We start from the raw sequence: 18,569 nt of genomic DNA, 5'->3' as shown, positions 1-18,569 counted from the left end.
CAGGAAGATGTGATCTTGTTCTGCGTGTATTTGTGTTCTTAATGGCAAAGGGCGCTGTCTGCAAGCATCAGCAATTTCTGCATTGTTGTGGAGGGTATAACATGCATCTCTGGGACTCTTCTTACGCTAACAGCTACAATGCAGGATAGATGATAACAGAGTTGGACTTCTGCAACCTCTTGTCTAGGAAGTCCTAGCAGCACCGATAAGCATGTTCATGTTCAAAGTAAAACTGCTCTACTTACAGTCCTTCTTTGTAGTTTTAATTGAAATTTCCGTAGTAAAAGACTGCTAGGATGTGCATGTAACACATTTTTTTAACTCTTCAAGATCTTTTCTTCCCCTTAACTTAGATAAAGATCAGATACCTGAAGACAGGAAAGTTTTATACTTGGATATTTTACTGAAACGTGTTAGGTGGCCTTGCTCTTCCGTGCTTCTGAAATGGGGTTTTTGAAAAGAAGTCTTGCTTAACTGGTTGAGAAATGTTTCCATATTTCTGTGCTTGAGTTATGCTAATCATAGCTGAAACAAAGTGAACCGATCTGCTTACAGAAGAACAGAGAAGCGCTTGCCAGTGATCTTCCAGTAGGCAAGTGTAGGTATAAATGTATGTGTGTATTCACAGTTCTACTAAGGGCTGGCTCTTGGTGTTTTTTCACCTTTTGCTTGTATAAATCAACACAGTTCGAGTTACTCATCGACTAGATAAGCAGCCTCTGCTTTAGGCATTCAGTTGTGCACCAGCATAACTATCTGTGTGGCTCAGCAACAGAGATTAACATGGAAACAGGAGCAAGTTGCTGAGGGTGAATATTGCTTCAGCTACTACTGCTACCAAGAATCTAGGTGGCTGTAACTTGTATTTACTGGTTTAAAACTTACCCAAAAGGCGGTTACAGAGCATTTAGAATTAGAGAGGTGCTTTACAAGTATATGTCCAAGATAGGTCTGTAGGAAAAAAGTTCAGAATAGCTTTTGCAGCTGCTTTCTAGACACATCAGAAGCTTGCAAAAGCAAGCTTTTCAGTGCTGCAAGTTAGATTCACTGTCTGTGACATAAAATGTAGAAGTGCGGACCTAACTTAGAATGTGAAGGCCGTACTGTTATCAAGCTTTAGAACAGAACAAAATACTATACTAATAGAGTGTTCCTGTTGGAAATTCAGCCTTGAGTAATTCAGATGACTAAATTGCGGTAAAAGTTTAAACTACAAATCTGGAAGTGCTGGACTAAATTTTGCCCAGGCTCCGTATAAATTTAGTCCAAAGCATTTATCCTGATAAGGTTCCATAGATTTGTCTTGTTACATGTAGTAGAAAGATACCAAACTGCTTCAAAAAGGATGAGGTACTTAAATTGCTTCGTAGGGTTTTTTTGTTTCAAACTGCTGTTATTTCTCCTTCTTCCTTAGCTGTTGTGATCATTAAGATTTCAGTGTAGCCTCAGCATTGGAGAGGACCCCCCACCCCCAAAGAATCAAGGCTCTGCTCAGTTTTGGTTTATTTACAGTGTTTTTGCATGGAACTAAGAATCACTTAGGAAATGCATAGATAATTTATTATCACTTTGTTAGAAAGGCTGGATGGACAGCTCGCTCTCTCTAGGGTGAAAGTTATACATTGTCTCAAGTCATTACCCTGAAAGTAACTCCTGGTTTTAAGTCAGGCTAACTCATATGGATTATAGGTTTTGTCATGTAGGTTAATGAAGAACTACCGCAGGAACTTGTGGCACAACTAGTATGCTCCCTTGGCATGTGTTCTTATCCTACTGTAAAATTGAGTAGTTTAATCCCTCTATGAGAAGACGGATGTTATCTTGCACTTAGGTATTGAGGCCATGCAGTTGGGAAGTTGCAGTATACTAGCTATGCTGTGGTAAATTTATAGTATAGTTCTCTTTCTTCTCCCCTTAGTACTGTTTACTTCTGCAAAATCTTTAATCAACTTCTGCATGAGCCAATTTACGTGCAACTTGGAGGGATGATTTCAGTAGTGGTAGCAATGTAATGTCATAAGGTCAAATACAGAAACATAAGATTTTAAACTTGTTTCTGTTGTTGTTCAGGCAGTGGGGTTTCCTTAAGGAGCAACAGTTTGATTGTCCTTGATAGGTCAGAGCTACAGCTGGTAGTGGGGGAGAGTAAAAACAGTGTATTACTGGTGCTTCCCTGACCAGAGTCTGGAAAGTCTAGGAGGACTGGATGTAGTAGTGTTTTTGTTTGTTTTGAACATTATGAATCAGCTTGAGGACCATTAGTGCCTTGTTGTCAAGGATATTTAATATGTATTTAATCTTCAGAAAGACCAGCAGCTGATGTCTGCCTTTCTGTAGTATAAAATAAGAGGGGTCCTCAAATTTCTCAAGACTCTTGTCTATTTTTTTTAATGTGCTCACTGTTGAATATTGATGTTCATTCTTTAGCAGTGGTTTACTTAAGATGGCTTTATCCATGTAGTCTTTCCCTTTAAAAGTAAGTGATGTAAACATGGTAAAATTCAAATTCTTTGTTAGCCAAGGTGTGTTTCAGTTAATGCTCAATTAAAAAGTATCCAATTGTAGGGTACTGGTATCTTAGTAGCAAAATCAATAAAAGTTGACTGAAATAGCTCAGTCCTACTGAACTACTACATGTTTAGATACCCTGAACGTTTCAGGAGCCAAAATAAAATGCTTAATGCCTTTTTGTAATTCTGTTAAGCCTTAAACAGGAAGCATTCAATTTTATACTTGTGATCTAATTTTATGATCAGCAGTCTAGATGAAACCACTTCATTTCTATGTGTGAGCATTTCCTACACCCAAGTTACTGGGGGCTGGGTAGAACAGATGATCGCAAAGCTGGTTCATGAATCGGTTCAGTCTTTGTTATGGAAAAAAGCTGTACAGCTTCTTCCGGAGAGGCAAGAGTTGCTACCATGCAGATGTAAGTAGGTGTAATGCCCCCTTTTTGTGCAGTATTTGGTGGCGGAATGCATCTCTTAAGATGTTTCTGTCCTGAAACACTTAATACCCATGTTCCTCACTTCTGAGAATTGGTGTAGACAGAACTTAGCGGAATAGGAGCATATTTTGAGGTAAGATGCTCTTGGTCTAAAATGTCTGTATTTGCCTCTACCCTAACAAGAGTGACCTGCCGCCAGGCTAAAAGTCACTGTTATCTAATGAATGTTCTCACCTCTTTTGTAGAGCATTAGAATTTGGGAGGGGTCAAGAGTATTTTTGCTGGCAAGTGTAATGGTTGTCCTCCAGGCTGCTTTTGTGAGTCAGCAGCTTCTAAACGCTACTGGAGCAGCATCAGAAGAATCAAGGCTCTTGAGCGCTTCATCCTACCAGCACCCTATAGCCTGGTGGTTAAGGGAATCTTCTGAAGGTGGGAGGCCCTGCTCAAGAAGGGAATTGAAATCGGGTCTCTGATTCTATTTGCTGATGTGCTCAAGAAAAGGGAGTTGCACTATTTTCTGAGCTCTGCAAAGTGGCACTTTTTGTTCTCTGTTTCCTTTTTTTTTTCCTGCAGTTTTTTGGATATGGAAACAACTTTTTTTTACTGATTAACTTCTTAAATTGTTTTGAGAGGGCTTTTGACAGTCCAGTACAACTATTTAGTCAGTCTTACAATAAGGCTTGTATTTTCCTTATGCCCCAGACAAAGCTGGCTGTTATCCAGAATTCTTCCTGTGATAGCTCCTTCTACCAGTATACGGTCATGGTAACTTTTGTGAGATGCAGTGGTTTGTAAGATTAAATATGTAGCCTCTGATCCATGAATGAATTTGGGCATTTGCGTCCTGTTCAGAACACTGGGATTTAGATGCCTAGATCTGTTTGTAGATATACATGTTTGTATTGCTAGTTATTGGCTACTCTTATATTTTTAAGCTGAATTTATCATTATTTTTTAGAAATAGCTTTAAAGATATATAGTGATGCTTATTTCTCAGGAGCCGAGATGCTTTTATAACTGAAGCTTAAGGGTTATGTACGTATGTACAAGACTATTTCAAACAGCTTACAAATCATAGACTGCACTTGGTGAATTTCACTCTTGTCAAATACACTGAATGTACTCTGTCGTATAAGCAGGTTAATAAGTTTGGGGGAACGGCACTGTTATGTCAGCGGGCATGCAAAGGCTATTCCTTCTGTCAATGAGCTTAGGGACCTGAATGCCAGGTATAGACTAGATGTTTTTTAAGATGCTAGTCTGTGCTTCTGAAGGAAATGGGAATTTTTATTTCATTTTTTTCCTAGCATGAATCTTTAATATGCTGGTTAGAGCATGTGCTGGAGGGTTTTTGACATGCAGCTTTAATGTTAGTTCAAGCACTTCTGTTTAGGAAAAAGTTGTATTCCTGAAAAAACTGATGCACAAATCTGTTGTGTACCCTCCAGAGTAGCTAACAACACTCTTTGTTTCTTTCTAGGAAATACCAAAATAAAGCAGATGTTGTGTCCTGTACTGTTATCTCAAGGTTTTGCAAGTCATTCTGTTATGTGCTTCTTGGCAGCAGGAATGTAAACTAATTCTTTCAGCACTGAACTAGAACCTTGACGGGGTTGCGGCTACAGGTAAGAACAAATGCTTCCTCTTGGAAGCTTGTGTGATGGTATGATCACTTGTACTTTGACTATGTTTTAATTAAATATTTGCATTTGACTAAGAACTTAACATAAATTTAAAAACAGATTGGATAAAGCATGTGTTTTTTTTCTTCTTTAAATGCATTTGAATCTTGCATAATCTTATTTTCTGTAGGGAGGAAATGTAACTTGAAGTATAGCTCCTCTCTGCTCCTGTGGAAAACGGTGTTGGTTGTTTTTTTAAAAAAAAGGGAAAAAAATCATAATTTTTCAAAACCCAAATGTGTGCTGACCCAGATTTTGAGGAAGGTCTTTTCTCAAACAAGAGACTGTGTAGTGTCAGTGAAGTTCTTGAAGCTTTTTGGCACCATGTGTTGAGATCAGCTTGCTGTCTATGTGTGGTGTTCCCTTCCCCTCAAGGTTTGTACTTCCTCAAATGAGCTAATAGCAGCAGTACTGCTAAAGTTGTCTTTTTAAAGTAATAGAAAATTCCTTAATACTTGTTAACAAGTCTACCGTAGCTTTAAATTTTGAATGACCTTTCTGAGGGAAAAGGTCTGTGTTTCCTTCCAGGTCAGTGTGAATGTTTCACCTGCCTATTTTCTGTCATAACTTTATCTGACTAAATGAAATGAACAGAAGGAGATAACTCATGACCCACTGCTGGGTGACTGTTCTTCCCAACCACATGTGGGGAGCTGAAAATCTGCATTCTTTTCCTCTGACTGTTAAAAACTGACAAATTTGATGTTACAAAACTAAATAAAAAGACAACCCCCCCAAAATACCTATGAAAGGCTGCATGCTTTGTTTTGTATGTTTCTGAATAGTTTGCTCCCTATTTTTAAGTGGGGAGTATGTGTTTGAAGATTATTCATAAAATTACTTTATTGCGTGTGCTGAATCTGCAGAATTGTGATCAGTGTTTTGGCCTTAATTTCACGTTTTGGTATCTTTAACAGTAAGATATTTTTGTTTGTTTTGTTTGGTTTTTTTTTTGGGGGGGGCTTTTGGCTGTAAATGTTGCTAGTAGCAGGACCAGTGTCTGAATCACTGATATCAAGTGGTGTAATGTCTTATTTTTAGCTGGGATGATGTATAGGTCAGTAACAGGTTTGTGCTAGGGAGGTGGCCTGAATTCTGTTGTTGCTGCTGTATAAGAAAGGTACAGATGTGTTAGGGTTGTTTGTTTTTTGTTGTCTAGATCAAATTTTTGTGCTTCAGGTACACTGAAGTAACATGTAAGTGAAGTGTGTGTGTTCTGTGATGGGCAAAAAAAGACAAAAGTCTTCTCATGATGTGCAAGGCATAGACTAATTTATGTTGGAAGGCACCTCTAGCACTCATCTACCCTAATGCTTGTGCCAGATTTCCTCAGATTTGTGTGTGTGAATCAACAATTTAGCCCTCAGTTAAGCAAATCAATGGTAATATTTTACTGTGATTCTGCAGCCCTATGCAGATCACTTATTCTGATCTTTCCTACCTGTTTAGGAACAATTTATTCATAATATTGAGCCAGCCATTCCTTACTCCCACAAAAATATATCTGGAATCTTTATTAAACAAAGTTGAAAAGGATAAAAAAAAAATCCTAAATATCCAATTTAGAATAGAGAAAACATAGTATTTAGTTACATACAGCCTCATGCTAATGAGCAATAAAATAAATTCTTCAGCTTTAATACAAACTATGTATTGGCTAAACATTGGTTCTCTTTCTTCAAAAGCTTAAGTGCTGTTTCCTTAAATACTGGTCCAACTTGGCTGTTGGCAGTTAAATTGATGGCTGATACTTTTTTAAATTTAGAGCAGGAAAAATTATTCTGCATAGAAATAACTAAAAATTTTAGGGAGGGATCTTTTTTTTTTTATTTATTGGGTCAATGCTTTCTGATATCCAAGTGCCACACATGTACCTCTGTTTTGAATAGCAAGATAAAGAAATGACAACTTGCCTATTGGCTATGGGAAATATGAGCTGATACTAGCAAAGAAAAGCAATTTCACTTAATACTGTATTCATGTAAATCTTCATAGCAGACTTGCCGTAGTATGGGCAGTAGGGAGAAATAAGAGTACAGTGTAATCCTATGGATAGTAAAGTAAAGGCACACCTGGTTGCAGAGTCCATGTTAAGGACAACAACTGACTGCACGGTTGATAAGCGTAAAGTGTTAATATCTGGTTTAACTAAGTAGACCCAATCAGTCAGGTGCCTCTGCACCGAACTCCTCCTTCAGGAAAGTGGTGCAAGGGCATAAATATTGGCTCACCCACAGCAAGGCTTGGTTCTTACAGACTTTAGCTTTCCCTCTGTTCCCAGGCAGTTATTGTACTTCTGAAGCTGTGGAGGTGCTAGAAGCAATAGCCTGTTTGCTCTGCTGTTGTACTTGGTGCACCAGCTTGGGTATTTATGCATCTTTTTTGTATGGTTAATCTGTAACTCAGATAAACTTCTCACCGATTACCAAGTTGATCATGTTTCCCGGGCTTCATAGTGTTTGGAAAAAAATCTAATAAAGAAAAACTTAAGTTGTTACCTGGAAAATTAAGATGAGTGAAAATCAGTGAAGAAATTGATTCTTTTAGAGTATTTCCCACTGTGAGTGACATCTGCTTTCATCTTCTTCAGCAAGTGCCTAGCTGTTGTGCCCATATGATCTAAGAGCTGCTGAAGTCACAATGGCAAACACAGAATTACGTGTAAGGAAGATCATTACCTCTTTTTTTTTTTTTTTTTTAAAGCTTGTACATGGCCACAAAACTATGTGAATTTGACTTCTGTAACTTATCTAAGGGTGAAACCACATGTACTGATAAAGGTTTGGTGGCTGCAAAATGCATCAACCTGAGTGCTGATGTCTTTATACTTACAATTTGCTGTGGTTGCAAAGCTAGGTTCAGAGTCCGCTTTGAAGTTTTTTGTGGAGTTCATCCTGGAGATCTGAGCTGATCTCTAACTTTGCACTGACCAAGCTGCATTCCAGAAGAATAAGAAGCCACACCATCAAAATATGCAACTCATCCATGAGAGACAAACAGTTGTCATATAAGCTGAGCTTGAAGGTCTTAAGTTACATAGTTTAATCCATTTTTCAGTAATAAGGTTACAAGAAGGCAGAATATGAAGTGAACCTCTGAACAGGCAAACTTGTCCTTTTGCTTGACAAATACATTCACTTTATGTATTATGAGTGCATATTTGATGGTTTTTAAGTTACTTACACACACTTAATTTTTGGTGCGGTGTTACTTAGTTCCTGAAATGCACTGCGTTTTAGCATTGGAGGTAATAATTAGCTTCCATGAAATGTTTCTGATGACACAGATGTACAATCTCATCCACAGTAACTTTAGACTAACAACTTTCAATGGACCAACCTATGCAAAGCTTACCAGTTAAACCACAAATGTGCATGCTAAACCTAGCTCTTGATGTTTCTTTTCATTCTCTTCCGTAATTTCCCTGTTGGAGGTTACTGCCCTCTTGGATCTGCTGGCTTAGCTGCTTGCTTCTAAACCCGCTGCAGTCAAAGTAATAAAGGTTGAAAATGTTAAAGCTAGGCTTGCTCCTCTTTGGTGGAAAGAGTAATAGCAAAACTGCTGTCTCAGCCAGCAGTTGTGAGAAGAAAAAAAGTTGTTGGTACAATGTAGTAATGAATAGTTAAGGCAAAGCAAAAGCGGTTATGTTTTCTGGTACTGCTACCAATATTGAAAAAGGGTGAGAATCCACAGCCTTAGTTAAGCCTGTGATTGTTTTGTACCTCTACAGCAATGAAAGTGGCTGCAGTATATTCTCACATCTTCTCTCCTGCTTAACTTGCTGATTTAAAGCTAGGTGTTTTTTGTTTTTAATACTATTACACTATTCTTTGTAGCAATAGAGATACGCAAATTCATCTCAATTACAGCTGTAGGTCCTAGTCATGTATCCTACCTGGTTATGGGGATAACCTGCAAAGTTTTGGAGTGCCTGGTTTAAAAGCCTGTTACTCTTCCTTCATGTGATACTCAAGGAAAGTTCTTGATTTTTAGGCTCTATTCTAAAAGCTCACCTTGATGCTTACTGGTTTCTTTGTATCAGAAAAGTGATACAACTGTATTGGTGAGCTGTATCATTGAGATCCTTCCTAATGGTGACTACAAGGCTGCTTTGTGGCCACAGTTTATTTTAAAAAGCAAACAAAAAACGCTCCCCCCAATCTCCCCATAAAGCATAGTGAATAAACGTAAATGCTGATCTATCACTATCCTTTCTTGTAGCTTATTTTTAAATAAAAAGAAAATATTCAGATCTCATTGAGTCCCATAATTGCTGTTTGACTTTGTCACTAGTTTGTGGTTGCGTTGTGCTAGCTAAAGTTGGTGTAGCTGTTACGACCAAACTTACCCAAACAGAGCCTTTGCTCAAAAGTTAGTGACTATTTGCTTAATGCAAATTTATGTAGTGCTAGCATTTTTAAGATCAAGAAAGTCCATGCAATTTTCCATGCACCGTTACAGGCTGGGGGTTCACCTACTGGAAAGTAGCTTTGCACAGAAGACCTTGGAGGGTCTGGTGGACAGGAAGCTGACCATGAGCCGGTAGTGTGCCCTTGCAGCAAAGAAGGCCAATGGTATCCTGGGTTGCATTAGGCAGAGCGTTACCAGCAGGTCGAGGGAGGTGATCCTTCCCCTCTGCTCAGCCCTGGGGAGGCCACATCTGGAGTGCTGGGTCCAGCTCAGGGCTCCCCAGTACAAGAGACGTGGATTTACTGGAGCAAGTCCAGCAAAGGGCTACAAAGATGATGAAGGGACTGGAGCATCTCTGGTACTAGGAGAGGCTGAGAGAGCTGGAAGTCTTCAACCTGGAGGAGAGAAGGCTCAGGGGGTTCTTATCAATGTATGTAAATACCTAATGGGACAGAGTGAAGACGATGATGCAGTCGGACTCTTTTCAGTGGTGCCTAGTGACAGGACAAGAAGCCATGGACACAAATTGAAACACAGGAAGTACTATCTGAATATAAGGGAAAAGCATTTTTTTACTGTGAGGATGACAGAGTGCTGGAACAGATTGCCTGAAGAGGTTGTGGCATCTCTGTCCTTGGAGATATTCAAAAGCCATCTGGACACCATCCTGTGCAACATGCTCTAGGTGACCCTACTTGAGCGGAGGAGTTGGACTAGATGATCTCCAGAGGTCCCTTCCAACCTCAGCCGTTCTGTGATTCAAAAAAGATCCAAAGTTTTCTGTAAACAAAGGTCTTTAAAGCTGACTTAATCTGGTTTCAGTTATCAAATGAACCTGTATTTGCTTGATGAATGTCATCTTGTATATACTTACAGTACACTCATTCTATATTTTCTGTGTTTATTGAGGGATGCAATGAATCTTTCTTATGAATGTTGAAACTATATATAGTGTGTGTGTATATATACACATATGTAGTATGTGTAATGTGTGTATACATGCATAAATGCTGTATATACAGAGAGAAACACACAAAGAGGAGCTTTTTACTTTAAATCCAAGGCTATGTCTAAACTTAAGCCGGAAAAGTCATTTTCTTCACTTTCATTTTGAAATTGTTTGGTACAGATACTTTGATCATTTGTTTGTCACGTAAATATTTAGTATTCAGCACAGCATTTTCTCTGTTGAAACGTCATTCTTTTTTATAGCAGGAGGACATGTGTTTTGTAACAGGAAACTCTGGCACTATTTCTTTTCCACAGCACTGACTTATTAAAAATGACTGGCCTGTTGAGTGAATCCTTCTGAGGAAGAGACGTTTAGCGGTATGCTTTATGACCTAAGCACAAAAGATTGATGTTGGACCATTCTGATTATATGAAAATAGATTATTGCCTTTGTTGGGATTCTTGGCCATCAAGGTATTAGTGCAGCTATAATATTGTTCTTTTAACTGACGAGTGATGTGAAAGTTATTTAATGGTATCTACAGCAACTTTCATATGGCTCTGAGACATTATAATTTAATTTTTCCCCCCTCTTTAGGACAACCAGCAAGTAGGTATTATTTCTGCCTCTTAAATCTGAATCTATAAGGAGAGGTACAAGCTTTTCATTTAAAATAACTGCCTATTTCCCCCTTTGATATAGTGGAAAGTAAGCTCATTGGGGATATTCTGTAACTGAGTGAGAATTCTGTTTACCATTTTATAAGCAGTACTTGGAGAAAAGCTCTTTGCTTTGTTACTTTTGAAAAGAAAATTGAACTTACTCACACACCTGATTTCAAGACCATTTAACATGTCTGATACAATGCAAAAAATCTTGAGCTGGCTGTAGCTACTGGGAAAATGATCTCTGCTACTGATCCTGAATTTTGCTCAAGTATCAGAACATGAGAACTTAATAAATTGTTACATGTGTATAGCATATCAGTTTATACTTGCTTGGACCAATATTTAGCATGGCTTTTGTCTTTATGCTTCCACATCTCAAGAGGGTGAATGACTCTGGTTTTCTAGGCCTGAACTATTGCCTTTCTTCCCTTTATATGAGAAGTTCCTCACACGAGATTTGCATCAGAGAGGAAACATCAGAGAGGCATGATGCTAGGACTTAAGAGAAGTAAGGTTTGAGTTAATTTTTTGCCAAAGAAGAGGGATGTCTGTCTTTGTTAGAGACTCGCAGCCCTGTACTGTCATGGAAATGGCTTAGCTGTTGATTTTAAAACCAAAGATGAAGTCTATACAGTAGAGTGGTAGCTAGAGCTGCTATTCAGATTCAATTTCCTCCTTTGGCAAAGGAGAAAAGACCAATATTTTCTTCCTCTAAAGGCGTTCCAAAGGTTACTGTTGATGATTATGGGTGCTTATCAGGTGATATAAGATTGATTTCCCCATAAATGGGAAATCTATTGGAAGAAGAGAATCCTTGATTTCCGTTCTTGATCTGAGTAATATATACTATTTTAAAGAATAGTCTCTGGAGCGCAGCTTAGAGTTTAGGTTAACTTTTAAAATTTCTCCATTCTCAAGGAAGCTTTAGGAATTACAGTAGACAATCTTCCAGATTTCCAAAGTTTCAGCTAATAATCTTATGTGGGGTAAATATCTTCCCAAGAAGGAATTGAAATAGTTTTCTCAAACTGCTGTATTAAATAATTTCTTAAAAATTTGGGGTTCTGGAAATTAATTCTCACTGGTGGAGGGGGTACTGACCTTCAAAGCTTACACATAATAAGTAAAACCATGATGACCGAGTTACTAGCTGGAAGTGGGCACTTTTACCTGTTCTTCTACTGGCTGCGTTTTTCCCTCAAGACTGAACCTTGCTCTGCAGAGATATTCAGGGCTTATTGCCTTGAAATCTTTCAAGAAATGGTGAGAGATGTTTGAATGTTGAGGAGGAAGCATAATGAAGTCTTCATTAGGACCCTGGACAGTGGAACAGAATTCACCCATAGAACATTTGATACCATATTGGAAGGGAGTGATCAATAAGCTTAAAAAGTAGGCTTTAGGGTAGACAGACCAGAAGAAATGGGCTGACGTGAAACCTCAGAGCTCAACCAAGTCTTGTGCTTGGGACAGAATAAGCTCAAGCCTCAATACAGGGTGGGTTATTACTGTCTAGAAAGCAGCTTTGCAGGAAAAGGACCAGGGGACCTGGTGGAAAAGTCAACATGAGGCAGTAGTGGATCTCTGTGCTGATACAACCCAGTATGCAGTTGGCCTTTGAGTTTAAAGTGTATCCAGCATGTTGAAGGAAGTGATTATTTGCCTGTATTTGGCGCCTGTGTCTGGTATATGGTGTGCAGTTTTGAGCCCCCTAGTACTTAAAAGATATAGACATGCTGGAGCAAGTTGAGCAGAGGACGACTGAGATGCTTAGGGACGGGAGTGTGATATATGAGGCTGAGAGTGCCCAGTTCCTTCAGTCTTGGGAAGTGAAGGGCAAGGGGTGGATCCAGTCCCTGTCTTCAACTATTTAATGGGAATGTATAGAGACTGCGGAGCTATGCTCCTCTCGGAGGTGCATAACAAAAGGATAAGAGGCAAAGAACACAAGCTGCACTGAGGGAAGCTTTTTTCACCATGAGTGTGGTCAAACACTGGAGCAGGTTGCTGAGAGGCTGCGAGTGTCCTTGGAGATATTCAAAACTTGACTGGTCAAGGACCTGAAACCTGAGCTGCCCTTGAAGGTGGATCTAATATTGATGGAACTTTGAGTAAGGGAGTTAGACTAGATGAGCTCTAGAGGTCTCTTCCAATGTGAATTATTCTGTGATTCTGTACCTTGTGAATACCTCTGATCTGGCTTAAATGTTATCAAGGTACCAGTGTAAAGACTGATTTGCACCTAGCCTAGTGTATTTAAAATTAGAGACATAAATGCCATTTAGACCAATGATAGACTTTTGGTCTTTTATAGAATTTTTGTGGGTTACAGTTCAGATCTAGCCTGAAATATTTTAAGAGCAACAACTAGTCTGTGACAGAACCAGATGCACTCTTTGCGCAATGGATCATTTTTCTCTTTGTGGCCTTTCATTTTGGAGAAAGAGTAGTGTAGTAGAGCTGTTTTGCAAAAGCCCTTATGCTTAAAAAAGTGTGGTGGAATAGCACAGTCTTTACTAAAATGTCTGAGTTACTTAAAACCATTTTGTACGCAGGTAAACTGACTAGTAGAGGTAGTTGTGTGTTGGTGCTGTGGATCTAAGTTCAAATTGTGTTGGAGCGTATTGTCATGTTGGAATGTTCTGCTGTCACGTATTTGGCGTATTGTTTATTTTTCTGCAACTTCATAATATCTTTAAACTGCTAGATGTTAAGGTTGCAAAATTAAATATTGAACAAAATAGGTTCATCCATTTTAAGGCTTGTTTCTGCCTTACTATCCCTTTGAGTGCTAATTTTGATTGATTGGAGACCTGAGTTTTAATGAGTAAGTGAAATCTATAACTTTCTTCTGTGCCAACCAAAACAGCTCTGCTTTTTAACTTGGTCTTCAAACTAGTTACTGCTTTATACAGTCCATATAATATATATTGTCACAGAAGGATACCGTCTTCCAAGAGTGTTTTGGTGCCTTTTATAGCAGCAGCATAAGTTGATGTCCAAACTTAATGTTTTCTATCCAATTGCAAGTCAATCTCTGTATCCTTCATTGAGGATTTTTAATATTGAATAGGGTATTCACAATATTAAGAACAGAAACGTGAATAAGATGAAGTTTCTTTTCAGTTTCTGCCCCTTTCTGAGCTACAAGAAAAGGATCTAGTTATGAAATAGCTAAAACGAAGATGTGGGTTATCTTGAACTTTTTTTAACGGGATGTATGTGTGTGTGTGTGTATGGAGTTGGTTGTCCTAACACTCAATATTGGGGTCACAGGCTTTTGCAGTTAGTTAAGTTTTGATCTATTTTTCTTACTCAGTCATATGGCTCCTTGCATGTTTTTGATTTTTAAGAACATAGGTAGCTCAATTACAGGAACCTCGCCCAAGGTCCGAAATGTTGGAGGATTTCTTCTAATTGTCATGTTGGACAGGATTTCAGTCCTGTAATGCATTTACTGCTTTTGTGTACTTTTAAAATAGCCTCGTACTGTGTACAATTTGTGAATGAATGGCCATCAGATAATTTAAAATCTCTTCATGAATCTCCTTTACTGATGTTAGGTGAATTATTAACTGATGTGAAAGTTATTCAGCTCTTGGATAAGAAATGTGACTATATTGGTGAGAATGCTTGCTTCTGGTGGTCTATATGACAGCATTTGACACTGAAATTTGAAAGCAAAATTAAACCTTTTCAGAAAAAGTATGGGAGCATTTTGGTTGGGCATCTTGCTGGATAATGAATTTAAGTTGAGTGTTTTATATTCGCTTACTAGCAATTTTGCAAATCACAAGTCCTTTTCAGATAAGGAGAGAAAAACAGTGATGCAAACACTTGAGTGGAACACTATATAATATTTTTGCTTGCAAATTAAAAATAGTGTGAAGTTTACAATACATAACACTATATGTAGTCATTTTATTTTCATCTTTGATATGTCAGATAATATAATTAAAGGCTAGTCGAAGGTAATTACAGAGATGAAAAATAAAGCTGAGGTTTGTTTTTTCTTACGTGAAATTCTTTTGATGATATAAAATTGAAGTAGTTGGGAAGGGGGGGAAGCTTAGGATGGAGAGTAGGTGTTTGAAATGCCTTAGTGACTTCTGAAGTTGCTAAAAGTGCTGAAAGTATTTTGAGAACGCGTTAGCTGCCGGTTTGAGGCATTCTGTAACTTGCTTTTTTGTATTAAATTTAAGTGCCAGTTAATTATCAGTGTGATAGAAGGGTACTTCTGGCTTTGCATTGTAAAATACCTTGTTTGAGGCTTATTTTCATGTTTATGTAGAATAAAAATAAATTGAAAAAAAGCTTTAAGCGTGTTTTCATAATAACTTGCTTTTACTGTAGCTCCTGCAGCTGAAGATGTATATACTTTGTACATGGAGTGCAAACTGTGGAGAGCGCACAAGGCTTAAAATATTTTAGTGTCACACAATTCCTTTATTTTTAATGGCTTCTTAAGACAAAAATTTACTAAGTACAGGATTTCTGTTATCATATCAGACTTCTTGGTAATAGAATATTGCAACACAGATAACTAACTATTATGTAAGTATAGAGCTCTCAATAGGTGAGTGAACAACAAGCGTGGTAGTGTCTCATAGTCGATCTATAGGGGGAAATTGCACAGTGCTAGTAAAATTTATATTGCCCATGCAAAATCTCAGCTCCTATCTAATGGTTAAAGCAAAACTGTCTAAACCTGGAATCTGATTAGTGTTGTTTTATTCCACATATCTCTTAAGAGGTTCTTTAGAACAGATAATTTGAAGCCTTGTATAAGGAACATAGCGTAATATGCAAGCATAAGAGCTGCTTGAGTTGTGGGATTTCTCAGCTAATTTCATACAGCCAGGTGTGTTTTTTTTTTTTTTTTAAAAAGGACATGAAGTTGCAAGATGTTGACAGTCTCTTACAGAAACAATTTGATCCTTTAATATAATGTTAATAATGCTTGAATCAAAGGCCATTAGATCTGTACTCATCCCAACTATTTGAGTTCAGAGAGACTAGTGTCATCAGTACTGTGCTACAGGTAGGGGGACGGGTTGTTTCAGTATAGTGTTTTGAACACTGTCTCAGTTTCTGAAAACTGATTGTTGTTGAGACTATATTTATCAGAGACAGTTGTTGATTATGTGCAGCATAAGTGAAATGGTCTACCATATTGGAACTCTAGTTTTCTACTCTGAAGCAAGCATAGCATAACTGAGGCTTTCAAACTAAAATCCTGGATAGAGTGGTGTGAGGAAGGAGAAGTAAGGTTGTGTTGCTTGTTAGCATATGTGTTCTTTACCATTAGTCCTTACCAGTTAAAACAGCTAACATTAGGACTCTTGGTAGTTTAGCTAGTCTAGGCTCCAGCTCTTCTTGAGCAAAACTGTTTTTCAGATCTGAGTCTTTCCCCCATGTGGTCTTGTGTGAGGGAAGATGTAATTGCTTTTATGAAACTCTGTAGAAATAAAATGTTAGCATGAATATCCAAACACAATCAGTAATATTAACCATACCCAGGAGGTTTCAGGGCTCATTTGGCTAAACATTGGGTTAGATTTTTACAGGAAACATTAACTTTTGATTTTGTGTCAAATTTTAGGTCCATGCTTGATCTGGTAACATTCAGTTCAGGGTAGTTTTAGGATGCATCTCAAAGGAAACATTTTTAGAATGTAAAGTGTTGCATAATTAAAGATTTTTTTTGTAGCATTCTGATTATAAATAAGCAAGGGAACTAGCGAGGACAAATTTGAGTGAGGGCCTAAATGCTGATAAGAACTTTGCTAAACAGCCTATATAGAAAATGCTAGAGAGAAAAATCACTTGTGTTTAGACGGAAACTGAAACTTATCTTAAATCCCTTTTTGGAGCGTGACTAATACAGTTATCTTAATGGAGAAGAAGTTTATTGTATGAAGTAAAGGTGATATTGATAATTCATGGCATGACACACTACGTTCTCTTGAGGTTAATCTACAACTGTTCTTGGATTAATTTCATTGTAGAGCTGCAAAAAGTTCAGGAAAAATTTTTGCTTTTGCAAAAATTCAGGGTTCATTGTAGCTTCTTTGATTAAACGACTGATCTATATCCCTGATACGGTACTGCTTGCTATTCATACCTCAGTGGTATGACATGGCAGGTATTGTGCTTCCACTAATACTGTAGAATAGGGGAGGCAATTGAACTAGGCATGAGTTGACTTTGTTTTAAGATAGAAGATGCATGCTACATAGGGATATAGTAACTAGTAACAAAACAACTGATAGGCTTTAAAAGAAATCCTTTCCCTCCTGTAGCTTGCCTTAAGGAAGTACTGTAAAGAAAGCACAGCTGAGCATAAGGACTTCATGGAAAAAGCTTCCCAGGGAAGTGCAGTTTCCACTCTGAATTTCTGTATAAGATGGACTGGAGAAGTCCTCAATTTCTTTGTCTGTAGGCTGTGACTATGGTTAGTTCATTCCTGCTATATGAACACAAAATATGATGACTGGTTTAACTCCCTCATATAAGAAGCAAATCATATTTAATCCTCACAGAATCCCAAACTGGTAGAGGTTTGGAAGGGACCTCTGGAGATTATCTGGTCCAACCCTCCTGCTCAAAAAAGGTTACCTAGAGCACGTTGCCCAGGATTATGTGCAGACAGCTTTTGAATATCTCCAGGGATATCGCCCAACCTCTCTGGGCAACCTGTTCCAGTGCTCTGTCACCCTCACAGTCAAGAAGTTTTTCCTCATGCTCAGATGGAACTTTGTTTTGTTTCAGTTTGTTCTTGTCCTGTCACTGGGCACCACAGAGAAGAGTCTGGCCCCATCCTCTTGACGCCTTTCCTTCAGATACTTATACACATCGATCAGATTCCCCCCTCAGTCTTCTCCAGGCTGAACAGGCCCAGCTCTCTCAGCCTTTCCTCAGAGGAGAGATGCTCCGGTCCCTTCATTACTTTAGTAGCACTTCCCTGGGTGCACTGCAGTAGTGCCGTGTCTCTCTTGTACTGGGGAGCCCAGAACTGGACACAGTAGTCCAGGTGAGGCCTCACCAGGGCTGAGTAGAGGGGCAGGATCACCTCCCTCCACCTGCTGCCAACACTCTGCCTAATGCAACCCAGGACCCCATTGGCCTTCTTGGCCACAAGGCCATGTTGCTGCCTCATGGTCCACCTGTTGTCCTCCAGGACTCCCAGGTCCTCTTCTGCAGAGCTACTTTCCAGCAGCTCAGCCCCCAGCCTGTACTGCTGCATGGGGTTATTCCTCCCCAGGGGCAGGACCGTGCACTTGCCTTTGTTGACCTTCAGGAGGTTCCTCTCTGCCCAGCTCTCCAGTCTGTCGAGGTCGCTCTGAACGGCAGCACAGCCCTCTGGGGTATCAGCCACTGTTCCCAGTTTGGCATTGTCATGAAACTTGCTGGGGGTGCACTCTGTCCCTTCATCCAGGTCACTGGTGAATAAGTTCAACAGGATTGGACCCAGTGTTGACCCCTGGGGGACACCACTAGCTACAGGCCTCCGACTAGACTCTGTGCCACTGATCACAACCCTGTGAGCTCTGCCATTCAGCCAGTTCTCAGCTCACCTCACTGTGCGCTCATCCAGGCCGCTCTTCCTGAGCTTGCCTGTGAGGATGTGATGGGAGACAGTGTCAAAAGCCTTGCTGAAGTCAAGGTCTTAGGCCTTCCTTCTGTGAAGGACTGTTTGTAAGCTGTCGTCTTCAAAACTAATGATTGCTGTTGTTTAAAAACTAAATGCTGAAATCAAATGGCAACCAATATATAAATGTCTTTAAAGCATCAAAAAGATGGAGATTTTTGAGGTTGGTGTTAAATATTTTCTGTGTATTTGTAGTGTTGCAAGACCTTTGCCTACATGTTGGTGGAGGTACAGATTTTCTTCAGCAGTGTTGGAATCT

At 39.0% G+C, this 18,569-nt stretch overlaps 1 protein-coding gene across 8 annotated transcripts in view; it reads left to right on the top strand.

Annotated features, from left to right (window-relative positions):
* The window catches only part of PPM1B (protein phosphatase, Mg2+/Mn2+ dependent 1B), a 72,613-nt gene that overhangs the window by 25,385 nt on the left and 28,659 nt on the right, over positions 1-18,569 (top strand). For all 8 annotated transcript variants that reach the window (XM_068939654.1, XM_068939655.1, XM_068939653.1 and 5 more), the window contains exon 2: positions 4,428-4,572. The gene's annotated coding sequence lies outside the window, so the exon portion shown is untranslated. The remainder of the gene's footprint in view (positions 1-4,427; positions 4,573-18,569) is intronic.

This window comes from Struthio camelus, chromosome 3, assembly GCF_040807025.1.
Source record: "Struthio camelus isolate bStrCam1 chromosome 3, bStrCam1.hap1, whole genome shotgun sequence".
In the NCBI taxonomy this organism is placed as follows: domain Eukaryota; kingdom Metazoa; phylum Chordata; class Aves; order Struthioniformes; family Struthionidae; genus Struthio; species Struthio camelus.
This window is presented reverse-complemented; position numbering and strand designations above follow the sequence as displayed.